The sequence below is a fragment of the Passer domesticus genome, chromosome 8 (assembly GCF_036417665.1).
Source record: "Passer domesticus isolate bPasDom1 chromosome 8, bPasDom1.hap1, whole genome shotgun sequence".
In the NCBI taxonomy this organism is placed as follows: Eukaryota; Metazoa; Chordata; class Aves; order Passeriformes; family Passeridae; genus Passer; species Passer domesticus.
In genome coordinates, this window is record NC_087481.1 from 56,611,736 (window position 1) to 56,623,779 (window position 12,044).

General features: G+C 43.0%; 1 long non-coding RNA gene across 1 annotated transcript; it reads right to left on the reverse strand.

Annotated features, from left to right (window-relative positions):
• Positions 1–592: 592 nt before the first annotated feature.
• Positions 593–11,330, reverse strand: LOC135305911 (uncharacterized). Its single transcript, XR_010366902.1, has 3 exons — positions 10,917–11,330; positions 2,787–2,913; positions 593–1,352 (listed from the first exon to the last, which is right to left on the reverse strand). It is a non-coding gene; the product is annotated as an uncharacterized LOC135305911 (long non-coding RNA).
• Between the last annotated feature and the right edge of the window lie 714 nt (positions 11,331–12,044).

Here is a 12,044-nt window from a genome sequence, read left to right on the forward strand (position 1 = left end):
GTTTATAAGAGCCACTTGCAGGGGCTGAGATTTAACACTGGAAATAAATGTGCCCTGCCTTGAAAGCTTTGGATTCTTTCTCCCAGATCCACAATGAGATCTGGTGAGGAAAGCAGGAATTTTCTGGCACATTTTTTAACAAGGAAAAATCCCAACTTCCCAGTGTTATTCGTGCTTTTACTTTCTCAGCTGAAATGTTGAAGGATGGGGGAGGAGGGAAACCTGGGTGATGCAAAAGCAGCTTTATTTTTATTTTTGATTTGGGAAGAGTAAGGAGGCAAAAGCAGAATCAGTTTCCCCTTGAATATTAAAGCAGGTTTGGTGATGAGAACATTTTACATTAACAAATATGTAAAGTAAAAATACGTCCCAAAAGACTGAGACTTCTGTGAATTTTAACCAAATTAGATGCAATTTTCTGCCCTGAAATTCTCACTTTCTGTTGTTTTAACCCCCAGATCCACACAAGCCTCACCTGCCCTGGTGCTGGAGCTGCTCTTTCACACCTGGAACACAAAACTTCATCAACATTTTGGGTAAAAATCTGCTTTTTACATTTTTTCTTTTCCTGAGTGTGGCTTTGGGTGTTTTTGATATGCCCCTGTGGTGTTTGAATGCTCTTTAAAAAATGAGCAAATCCTTAGGATCCAGATACTGTTTTTTAGCAAACAACAGTGTCAAGGTGAGATCTGGGGCTGAATTGTTTAAAAATGGATATTTAGGGCGAAGATGTTTTTGAGGGGCTCCAAAGCACCCTGGTCAAGGCAGTGGGAGTCATTCCTGACCTCAATAACTTGGATTAAAAACTTTATGACAAAAAATCCACACAAATCTTAGCCCAGACCTGCTGCACCGGGTGGAAGTGAGGCCATCAAGTTTAGAACAGGATCAGTCCCATGCCCTTAAATTCTTTATTAACACTATTTTGTTAATTAATATCCATTGCATTCATGAAAAGGAAAATGTCTTGGCTTGCCCATTCAAATCTGAACATAAAAAACTCCTTACCTGTGTTTTTATTTTGTGAGAATGTAACTCGCTTTGGGAAATCTCAGTTATTCAATTTTTTTTAACTAAGAGATGTAAGAAATTTAAATCCTTACAGATTTGTAATGTTCAAAATATAGTATTTTGTGTGTTCCTAAACCACAGGCAGAAAGAGCATTTTATCTTTTTATTTTTAAGTTTGGCGATTAATAGCCAGCATAACATGAAACTCTGAAATGGAAAGAGCCCCAGAGTCCAAAAGCACAAAGGAAATGGCTTCAGAATGAAGACATTTATTTTCTTCTTGCTTTCTTGTCCCATGGTTTATTTAGTTTCATGTGATTTGTGCCAGGACAAAGTGTGTTCTATAAACAAAAAAAGGGAAAAGGTTAAACCAGTAATGAAGTGCAATGATAATAAAAAATAATGATAATAAAATAAAAAAGAAAAAAAGATGGTTAACAAAAAGAAAAGAAGGGTGAGGAGTTACAAATACAGAGTGGGTGAGACAGTGGGACCCCAAACAACAGATTTATTAGGGAATTAAAATAACTGTGTTTTTTGGGGGAAAGAGGAGTGTTCAGAGCTCCATGGAGCGCGAGCACCAATCCCAGATCCACACGATGGCACTCTTAAGCTTTCAAACAATTCCATCCCCAGCGCCCAGCATTTCACCCAAACCCATTTTTTTCTCCTGCCAAAAGCCAAGGAGGAGCTGGCAGGGGGGGAACAGAACGCACAGGACTTGGAGTCCCTCTTGAAATCCCAAAGTCCCGAGCTGTCCCCATCCCACCCCTGCCGTGCCCCCGGGAGCTGCATCCCAAAGGATTTGGGGATGGTCAGGACACCCTGCAGGGCAGGGAGGACAGGGCTCCGGCCCTGGGCTGTCTGGAGGAAAGGGCACCTGAAAATACTGCTCTAGAGGCACCCAAAAAATCAGTTTAAAAGCCCTTCTGCACGGCAAGGGGGCCACAGAGCCCCCAGCCCGAGAGCGAGCTCGTGCCGGGACATTGATGGGGGAAAAAGGTCAGAGTTGTTGTTTTGGAGCTTTTCTGCACAGCCTGAGCTGTACAAAAGTCAGGAGTGTGGGCTGCTCCCTTCAACAGTGTTTGCTTTTGAGGGTGTTTTATAAACAAGAGTCCTGCAAGTCCTTCTGGAGCGCTAAATTCCATGGGGAAGGGAAGGGAAGGGAAGGGAAGGGAAGGGAAGGGAAGGGAAGGGAAGGGAAGGGAAGGGAAGGGAAGGGAAGGGAAGGGAAGGGAAGGGAAGGGAAGGGAAGGGAAGGGAAGGGAAGGGAAGGGAAGGGAAGGGAAGGGAAGGGAAGGGAAGGGAAGGTGTTGAGGCAGATCCTGCCCTTCCCAGCGCTCTCATTCCAAGGCTGCATCACCCTGGCTGGGAGCGATGGTGGAAAATCCAGCAAATCACTGCACAGCAGTACAGCCATGGAAGCAATTCCTGCTCTTTTCTCCCCTCTGCCCTCCTGCCAGGCAGGTTTGGGCTTTGTGCTCAGGGAGGATTTTCCAGCTTCCCTGTCCGCAGTGGTTGCCCAGGCAGCAGCTCGAGCCCTCTCACAAAGCTCAGCCTGGGGTTGGGTACAGGTTGCTGACCTCCTGTGTTTTCCTGGCAGGGGAAAAAACAAGACCTTGCTCCTTTGTTTCCTCCTTCACCTGAAAGGATCCTCTACCTTTGGCTACAGAGCTCCAAATTCTCCACCAGGTCTTGACCACCAGCATTGAAGCCACTGCTCCTGCTGGGGCAGCCTGTGCCAAGCTGCTGCTCAGGGAAGAGTTTCTCCTCACCCTTGCACTGATCCAAAAGAAAAGGGCATTTCATCAGCAGCTGGAGCAGGAGTGAAGTTCGGAAGGTTCCAGCAGAGCCCCTGTGTCACCTGTCCTCATATCCTTGCTGCAGGAGTGGGAATTAATCCTGAAAAAGTGGGCACAACCCCTTATTAAAAACTCAGTGGCAAAGGGTCACTGCAACACCAAATCAGGGGCAGCCAGAGCACAAAATCCTAGAAAAAAATAGACAAATTTCTGACTCTTACACCAAATGAGCCCTTTGTGGGGATGATCTCCAGGTGCCAGGGTAACCCACATCCTAAAGGTACAAAAATAATGAAGATCCCAAAGGTCCCAATATAATGCACATCCTAAAGATCCCAGTATAATGCACATCCTAAAGGTACAAAACTGCACATCCTAAAGGTCCCAATATAATGTATATCCTAAAGATCCCACTGTAATGTATATCCTAAAGGTCCCAATGTAATGCATATCCTAAAGATCCCACTGTAATGCATATCCTAGAGATCCCAGTATAATGCACATCCTAAAGATCCCAGTATAATGTATATCCTAAAGATCCCAATATAATGTATATCATAAAGGTTCCAATATAATGCACATCCTAAAGATCCCAGTACAATGCACATCCTAAAGGCTCAGCACACTGGGAGAGGGGCTGGTACCAGTTTGGGGGCTCTGCAGATGAAAGAGCTCTTCCTCCACAATGGGATGTGCCCAGTCCTGGTGAGTTTTGGGGTGTTGGGGGAAAGCAGGGTGGGTTGGGCAGGGGCAGGGCAGGAGTTGGGAATGAAGATTCCTGCCTGGTGACTCTTCCTGCTGCTTTCTGGGTGTGTGTGGGCTTGGGGTCGTGTTCTTGCTGTCACCCAGCACCCACAGGGGCTCTCCTGAGAGCGGGGAGAGAGGCTCCTGAGCTGGGCTGGATCACATCTCTCGAGAGCTGCCAAGCTGGGGTTAGAGGGCATCCTCCGGGGAGTGCCCAAAACCAACACGATTATCTTGATTATGAATATTTGCATTGGCAGGACTGCTGTGGGTTTGTGTGGAGAAGCACAGTCCCTCCCCTGCTCGGTGCTGCACGGCTGCTGAGCCTGTGGAGCAGCAGCTGGTCCAGCTCCAGAGTGGACAATCCCATTTTTTTGGTGTTTTCCTAAATGTCAGGAGGGTTTATGGTGCAATCCGTGTTAGTGGCACCTCCTTTGGGGCAAATCCTGACACTGGCCCCAGGGTGTGATGCACTGAGCCTGGTGTAGATCTCCTGGATCTTCAAAGGAGAGCTGGGACCTGTATTTTAGATGGGTGTGGGAAATTTGGCCATATTTTTCCAGCATTCCTATGTATCCCAGGCACCTTAATTCTCTGTATTATCCCTCTAAAATCAGCCAATTCTTGCTGAAACTTAGTCCAGTGTCACTTTTTAAGAAACACCCCCAACCTTTACAAAACAATTCCTGGCATTCCAGGGGTTAAAAATAATTCATTCCTTGGATTTTTCAGCTCTTAATTAGACAAGAGATTATTTGAACTAACCAGGAAACAATGATTTGGGCAGGGATCACTCTCTGGGTATGTTCTGCCTTATTTTTCCTAAAGAGATCCTTTTGTTTTGATTTTTGGAGCATGAGCAGGTCAAGTGTCATCCCTGACTCTTTTCTTTTCTTTTCTTTTCTTTTCTTTTCTTTTCTTTTCTTTTCTTTTCTTTTCTTTTCTTTTCTTTTCTTTTCTTTTCTTTTCTTTTCTTTTCTTTTCTTTTCTTTTCTTTTCTTTTCTTTTCTTTTCTTTTCTTTTCTTTTCTCTTCTCTTCTCTTCTCTTCTCTTCTCTTCTCTTCTCTTCTCTTCTCTTCTCTTCTCTTCTCTTTTTTCTTTTCCATTTAATAGAAATATAATGGAGGGATTTATTGCTGGAAATAGAATTTTGTACTGAGATTCCAACACTCAGTTAAGTTCATTAGTCCTAAAACTCCACTTTTTTTTCATTGCTGAGCACATCCTTGCTGTGTTTTCTTGCTAACTGAAGCAGGAAATTGGGTTGGTTTGTAAATATGCTTAAAAACAATAGATCTGTGCCTAAGAAGAAGAACTTGGTGTTGTCTCAAGTTATTGGCAGAGCTTTTCCCTGGAAAAATCTGGGCAGGGGAATGCGGCAGGGACTCCTCAGTGCAATTACGAGATCTCTCCGGAGGCCACCTGCATTTTGGGCTACAGGGGAGGGGAATTTATTCCACTTCATTCTGGATTTGGGGAGCAAAAGGCCCAGGCATTCACGTGGGGGCTGCAGCAGCTTTGGGGGGTGCTGGTTCTTCCTCTGCACCCCAATCCTGCAGCCCAGCCCTGGGTTTTGGAGGCAGGTCTGAGCTTCCCCTTCTGAAATGCAGAATGCTCAATGAATGGCAAAAGTGCTTTTAAAAGGGGCTCGTGGAACACTTTGAAAATATTAATTAGTGTGTTGAAGCATTCTGCATAGCATATCATAGTAAAACTGCTCCAGGGGGTTGCTTGGAATGAATTATTAATATGAATCCCTCTCTCCCTTATGCTTCACACCCTGATTTTATGGGACTTGGCGTGGGTTGGGGTGTCTATTAGATTCACTTATTGCCTGTTTAGTGGGAGTACTTTGTAGACTGCATCAAAAGGTCACTATTTTTATTTTTTTTCTCCAGAATCCCAAATTTTAATCAGTGAAAAAGACTAAATTCCCCCAAATGCGGAAGGAGAGCTATGAAGAAAAAAATAAAGAAAAAAAGAAGAAGCAAATCACCACAAAACCAAGAGTGAAATAATTTTGTGTGCAGGTGGGGAGTAAGTTCAGGCCCTGGGCCCAGGCTGGTTTAGGAGCATCACTGTGGGGTTTTCCAGAGCTGGAATGGCACAGCCACATGCAAATCCCACCTCCAGCCTTGTCCAAACCACTCCAAGAAGAGCAATTCTGCTAAAACACTCTCGTAACATGTTCATGCTTCCTTCACAGCCATTTAGATGCCTTGTACCACAAGTAGAAAATTCATTAAATTCACAGAGCACAGTTCCTTTTCCCCTCTTGGCTTTACAATATCACAGAGCTGAACCTGTTAACCTAACACTGAAAGAGAAAAGCTGTGCTTAAAAAAAAATAAAATTGTTTTTCAGCTCTTGAGGTCTGCTTTGATGAAGTCCCTCGTGTGCAAATATAAATAAATCCATAAAGTAATTTGACTTTTAATTCATACTTGGATTATGGAAATATTTGTATTTGCATGGCTGCTAGACTGAATTACAAAGGGGTTTGAGGGTCCAGTTTTCAGTCTTGGAAGAAAAGAAACAGGAAAATGATGGTTTAGGAAAAAGTGGCACCTGAGACACAGAGATTGCCAAGGGACAAAGGGTTGTGGCAAAACCCAATTTGTTGTCACAGAACCCCAGGCTGGTTTGGGTTGAAGGGAATTTAAAGCTCATCCCATTCCAACAGGGACACCTTCCCCTGTCCCAGGTGCTCCAGCCCCAGTGTCCAGCCTGGCCTTGGGCACTGCCAGGGATCCAGGGGCAGCCCCAGCCGCTCTGGGAATTCCATCCCAGCTCCTCCCCAGCCTCCCAGGGAACAATTCCTAATTCCCAATATCCCATCCAAATTTACCCTCTTCCAGCTAAAACCATTCCCCTTCATCCTATTCTGCAGAGGGACACTGAACTTTGGGCTTTGGTCTCATCCCACATCCAGAATTTCCAGTGTCTGCAGCACTGCACTGAGTGCTGAAGATGGAGAGAACATTTTCCTCATAATATTAAACAAAAAAGAGCAATGAATAAGAAGTTGATTTCTGCATCTGAAAATAGATGCTTAAAAATAGATCTGTGTGGCACCTTTGAAAGTCCAAGGAGATGGAGTTTAAGCTTTCTCTGCAAGAAGCAAAAGGAAAGAAGAAAGGGAAAGCTGCTCACAAACAGCAGTGACATTCTGGAAGCAGAAAGGTTTCAGTTTATTTATGGTGTTAAAAACTTCAGGCAGAGTCATCATTTTAAAAAGCAAACCGCAGAGTGAAAAATGCCAAGGAGATTACTAATAATGGCACTTCTTTTCCCCCTTTTTCTTCCTTTTTTAAAAATTTAATTAAAAAAAACAAAAGGTGAGAGACAGCATGTTCCACTGGAGTCTAATAGAGAGCATAAATCTGCACCATCTGCAGAAGTTTGACACAGATTTGCCTCTCTTGCTGTACTTCCCAGGAGTTCTGAGCTGCAATTCCTGGTTGATGACAGCTCGCTGCAATTATGACAGAAAGCAATCATTAGCATCAGCCCTTCCTTACTTTTAGGAGAACCAGCAGCTTTTTCATTTGTGGGGGTTTTTTTGTTTGTTTTTTTTTTTTTTTTTAAAGCAATCCTGAGAACTCCCCTGCTTTAGGAGTTTAGCTGCTGATGGATTTTTCTAAGGAAAGGATCATCTTACGCTTTCTCAAGTTGTGTTATTGGCTCTATGAAATGTCTTTTTTTTCTGCTTTTTTTCTGTTCCAGAGGAGAAATGTTGCCAACTGATTAATATTTTAAGCATGTAGACAACCTGCAGACCTTGCTCTTCGACTCAGATTTCTCCTTTCTCCCTCCCCAAAAATGGTTTTGCTGCTTTAAACTCATTGTTCAGATTTCCTACTCCCAGGTGAGACGTGATTATTTATTCACTTCATGTCACCAAAATTCAGGACAAATAATTCTAGAAAGAGTTCAGCAAACAGTTAAAACAATATCACGTGGAATCTCTGTGGAGTTTGGCTGAGATTTCAGCTCCTTGCTTAAAATTATGTGGGTCAGCCTTATGATGTGGGCAGTGAATAGGAAAATCTGCTGCATTTCAGGCACTGAATTTTCCATGTCTTTAAAGAAAATGCTGGTGATGTTTAGTGCAACAACCTCTAGGATGCCAGTTTAGGGGTTTGTGTGTGCTCAAGGTAGGGCAAAGGAAGTTACAGTGTGCAGTTCAGCTCCTCTGGATAATTCATGGAGATTTGGTTTTATTTATTATTCAGATTTAGAATTCAATATTCCACATTCTCGTGTGCAATTTTAAGATGAGAAACTGAGAGTTTTTGTGAGAAAAGAGAGATAAAGGAGCTGAAGAAGAACTGCCAGTGGCTTCTCTGTGCTGGCTAAGCCCCAAACCCGTGATGGCTTTTTGTGAACCTTGAGGCTGGGTGAGAGGAGCCACCCCAAAATTGCACCAAAACTGGAAAGTTGGTGTTTAAAATGAAAAAACCCTTCCTGATATTTTTTTTTCTCTAATAAATTCTGCATTCCTATTTCTCTTCCCATCCCTTTTGTTTGTTCACTCTTGATTTATATCTACATGAGAATTTCACTTTGGACTACTTTGAATAAGCACCAAACCCAGATTTAATTTTCATAATTCGTTATTATTGAATGTCCTTCTTCTCACCCCAGGTTTCTCCTGAATTTTTAGTTTGACTTTACTCTTGTTGAAGCATTCATGGGAATAACTTCTAGAGCACAACAGACATGGCAAGTGCAGCAGAATAAATTCTGATTTAAAAATTAAAAAGAAATAGAGAATTTCTTCATATTGAGAGTCCTGAATGGCAACTGGCAACAGGTAAATTGCACAAAAGGTGCTGTGCAGACCTTACATGAGTGCAGAAAGAGGATTCTTTTGCCAGTGAATGTTAGGGAGATCTACAGGTCAGAAAAGGTATAAATTAAAAAGGATTCAGAACTATAAAAACATATTTATGGAAAGACTGGTTCTGCACCTCAGAGGTTCTCCCTTTCTTTCTGCTTCTTTGACTCTAATTCTGATCTTGCTCCTGCTCCCTGGTGATATTCAGTAACTCCTCGTCAACTTTCTGCTTTCACTGAGATCAGGGACCCATTTAGGTGCACTCAACCTGGGCCTACCTGAGTTTTTCATCTGCAGGCAAGCTGGGTTTGAGCTCGTTTTAGTGGTAAAATCTGCATCTTAAATATTTGCAGAGTTCCTCACATCTGTTGTAAAACCACAGATGTGCCTCTCCGTAGATATATATACTTCAGTGTGATATATTATGTTTTATAATTAAAATTTTATTGAATTTTAATATAAAAACAAATTCATACATTAAAAATTAAGTAGAGAACAAACACGTGTGGTATCAGGAGGATACCAGCTCCAGTGCAGTAGGACAGCAACATCTGACCCATAAAAAACACCCTGCTTTACTTATAAAATACCTTTGTGGCTGGGAGATTCGTGGGATGTATTACTGAGGTTCCAATATTTGGGAAAAATAATATTGTTTTGTCACTTCCATTGATGAGGAAAGGAGCAGCCTTTGAAATCTCTCCATCAAACAATGGAAAATGGATTTTGACAGAGCATGATCTCCCAAGTAGCAGAGAGTTATTTGTAGGATAAAGTCAATATTTTAGAGGAGAATAAAGGGGTTTATTTCTTTCAGGGTCCAGGGAATCACAAGAATTTGGATACTGGAGATGTGAGTTTGAATCCAGGAATAACCCAGCCCTTGCTTGTCCTCCTTCCCTGGGCAAAGGTAAGCACTGGTTGCACAGAGTAACTTACTCCTTGGAGGATGTGTGTCAGCAAGGATGCAGAGACAAGAGCTTGGAGTACCCAGAAGAGGAGGAATGGTTTCAAACCATTGGGGTTAGAGGGGATATTGGGAAGGAATTGTTCCCTGGGAGGCTGGGGAGCAGCTGGGATGGAATTCCCAGAGCAGCTGGGGCTGCCCCTGGATCCCTGGCAGTGCCCAAGGCCAGGCTGGACACTGGAGCTGGGAGCACCTGGGACAGGGGAAGGTGTCCCTGCCATGGCAGGGGTGGGAATAGGATGAGATGGGTGGAATAGAATGAGCTTTAAGGTCCCTTCCCACCCAAACCACTCCATGAATTTATATTTCTGCGATAATTACATCCTATAGTCTCAATAAGAGATGGTCCAGAGCAGTTCACCAAGAAGATTTAATCTTTATTTCACTGTCAGCTTTGTGGATAAAATTGCTGTTTGGAGAAATTAATAACCCAGCCTTGGTCAACAGCAGGGACAAGCAGATATTTGCTCTCCACCAATTCCAACTCATGGGCACCACTTTGCTGTCCCTTCGCTGATCCCATTTTTCCCTGATAAAAAGCAAACCCCAGCACAGGATGTGTGAGAGAAAACTGTGCTGAAATATTTGAATGCTGTTACATAAAGGGGCGATGAGCCTTTGCCTTGAACGCTGCTTTCATTTCCATTTCAAAAAAGGTACAGCTGAAGTGTAAAAAGTTCAGAGAGGGCTGATGGAAATGATTAGACAGAGGGTGAGATGTGCTTGTGACGAGAGCCTGTCAAGTTTGGAACAGGAATTTCCTGGCTAACAAGGATGAAAATGGCAAAAATGTATCAGATAAGGAATAGCTAATGGGGAATATCTCAGGAGGTTGTTGAGGATACCTTTTTTCCTCCACTTTCTGCTGACACAAGAATCCTGGAACAGCCAAAAGATGCGGCAGGGTCCACACCATAGGCTGGTGACGAGAGACAGGGCTTTGGGCTGGGATGTGGGATCATTGCCACAGGAATTTGAGACATCAGGAGTGTTTAAAGAATGAGGAATTAGAGATTTGGGTCGCATTATTTTCATTAGATCAGGTAAAACTAAGAGATAGGCTCATGGAATCATTAAGGCTGGAAAAGACCTCCAAGATCATCAACTTTGATCTCATCCCACCAGTGCCCACTGAGCCACATCACAAAATCACTCAGTTTTTGGACACTTCCAGGGACGTGACTCCACCGCTGCCCTGGGCAGCCTGTCCCACTGCTTAACCACTTTTTCTATAAAAAATCTTTCCTGATATCCAACCTGAATCTCCCCTGGTGCAGCTTGAGGTGGGATCTCATTCCACATCAGCTCCTGGGGCAGAGGGAGGTGTTTCCCTAGGGCTGCCTCATCTCTTTGCTGTGCCTCCTGAACCTTTTCCAAGGCCTTTGGAAGTTGTGCCCTGTCTCCAGCCCTCCCACGTCCAGCAGCACCATCCTCAAAGGAGAAAACAGGCCCAAGCTCTGCTAAAAAAGTAAAATTTAACTTTTAAATCAGTTTAATAACCCACATAGTCATTTTTTCCGCTGTTATTTGAGAAGTCAGGTAGGAGCAATACCTGGAAGCTTCACTGATGAGCAGAGCCAGGGGTGATGTGAATCCAGAGTCCAGCAATTCTAGGCAGAGAAATTCTGGAGGAGCACACCCAGCCCCACGTGCCCTGAGCTCAGCCTGACTCTGCACCTCCAGCTTCTCCCACACTTCCCCAATTAAACCATTCAGAACTCATATTAACGAGCTGTCCACAGCCCTGCAAACTGATTTATCTGCTGATGACAGTCTGAGCTGCTGCCCAAACTGCTGGAGAGGAAAAGGTCTTTAATTTAGGGGTTGTTTTCTTTCATACTTGTTCCTTTTCCCACTGATTTTCACTTGCTGTTGCTTCACAATTAACTCAAGGTCACAAGTTTAGGAGGTATCACAGGGTGATGTCAGCTCCACTTGGCATAAATAATATTTGTGTTCCTGTTTGTTAAATGAATGGATTAAAATAGGATTTTATTGGAGTAATGAAGCTTTTTATTTATTAAAAAAATTGGATTTTTCAAAGAGGATTGCTAAATCATTACAGATAATTATTTTTAAGGACTCTTTTGAAGGTGTCACTCCCCATGGCAGGGGTTTGGAATGAAATGATCTTTAAGGTCCCTTCCAGCTCAAACCATTCTTTGATTCTGTGATTCACTGTTGTTATTTGTGCTCTGAGGATTTACTGAAGAGGAGTTTTTCAGGTTGGAAATTTATTGAGAGCATGAAGAGCTGATAGTTTCTATCTGGTGAAAAAAGAGGTATTTTCCTCTATTCACACATTTACATTGTTAATCTGCAAACTCACCAACACATCTGAACACACAGCTGAGTTATTCACCATTTACACTTTCTAGAAATCCAAAATAAACCTGTGATGAAAGCTTGGATTATTCACAGATAATCTACAGCTCTCCCAAACGATCACTTTATGACTGTGCACACAAAAACCAAACTCCTGGCTCATTTTTGATTTGGAAAAAAAGAAAACCCAAACCCTTCAGAAATGATGAATAGTAATTGTCAGGAATTTGTTTTGGAGGGGACTGTCCTTATGTTGTCACATGTCCCATTAACACTGGCAGCAGGATATTGATTAACCACAAACAAACTCTACTTGCAATTATATCACTGCAAAGGAGCAACAAGAAGAAACTAA